The following is a 1,658-nucleotide window of genomic DNA, read 5'->3' on the forward strand; positions in this document are numbered from 1 at the left end:
AAAAAGTCACTTCGCAATTATATGTCACAATAATGAGCTGAGCAATGAGAACACTTTTATAATTCACGGAACTATTGATCTTCTTCTGAGAAGAACTATAGTGAGCGGGTCTAATTAACGAGAAGCGAAGATCTGAGAAAAGCGCGTAAACACTCTCGAGCGGTCTAGATGCAAATGAGAGAGAGTGATAGGCCGCAAGGTGGGAGGTGTCGATCATCGCGATGGATTACACCTGTTCATCAAGTGGCGCCTCAGGTGTCAGAGGTGAAAGGCCACTGGTCATCTGAGGTGAGCGTGCGCGTGTGTGAGTGGGTGTGTATGTGTGAGTGCCTGTCAGCTGACAGGATTTCTAACAGCCGTAGTCACCGACAAGGCATCGCTCTAGATCAAGCTTCGGGTTTTGTCCGCGGAGTAGAAGAGCGTAAATTCGCCAATCGCCAAAAAATTCTCTCTATACGGGACCGCCGTATACTTGGCGCACTAATTAATGTGAATCATTAATTAACCTATCAAATAATTTGGCAATAATTTGAAGAAATTTAGGGAGAGGGTTTCATAATTTGGGCAGATCTCGTTGATTAATTATTTATTTTTTTTAATTGAAGCTTATAGTTAGCGAAAATTTCTTATCTTTTATTTTTCTGAATTGAAAATTACATAGTATCATTTGAGGAATTGATTTCTGTAGATTTCATAATTTGGGGAATTGATAATGAATTGATAATTAATAGATGAAATAATTAAATCAATTTCCAGGCCGGCGCGTCCGCGCATGTATACCCGTTCCATTCCTCGTCATCGGGCGTACTAATGAATGGAAATCATTAATTAACTATTAATTTTTTTCACTTAAAGTATGTAATTCGCGAAATCTTCTTTTTTTTTTAAAGGGAGAATCATTTGGGGAACTGATTCCAACTGTTTTTCTAATTTGAAAAATTGAAAAAATTTCAATAATCAATAAACCAGTTTATTATTGCCAACTTTTGAAAAATCGAAAATCAAATAATGTACTTATTCCCATTGATTTCCACTCAATTTTTTCCCATTTCTATGAACTGCAGACTTCTTTGTCAGTTATTTACTTGCTGTGTTATTATCATGAGAAGATCGTTGTTTTCCAATTAAATTTCACCGATGCACAAAAAAACATCATTTCAAATTTCGTTCCAGCAATTTTGGACGTGTTCGAATATTTTTTTGTAATTAATTACACCAAATTATGAAAAAATGATAAGCGTATGAAACAGAAATACTACCATTCCATTACTTTTTAATTTTATATCGAAAATTGGATTTTTAATATAAGTTAGTAATTAACAAATAAAACGAAAAATTTATGTTTCATTCAATTTTCCATTGTTTTCCTTCAACCCTTAATGTGCTTCTTTCATTTGACAAATCACATTGTTTTGGATTTTTGGCGAGAAAAAACAGGGAAATCGAAGAATCATTTCCACTCTAGTTGACTAGTGTTCTCATCAAGAAATGACGTTGTCTGAATTTTCTTTGAATGAAATTTTCCCCTACTTTTCATTTCTCTACAATGTTTTTACAAGGAAAAACGATAAAAATTGAAAATATATCACAAACCAATTTATCGCTATTTCGACAACTCAGTAATCGAAGTTTGATGTATCCTCTATAAAATTAGTTAA

Source organism: Fopius arisanus, unplaced genomic scaffold (assembly GCF_000806365.1).
Source record: "Fopius arisanus strain USDA-PBARC FA_bdor unplaced genomic scaffold, ASM80636v1 scaffold00292, whole genome shotgun sequence".
Lineage (NCBI taxonomy): Eukaryota > Metazoa > Arthropoda > Insecta > Hymenoptera > Braconidae > Fopius > Fopius arisanus.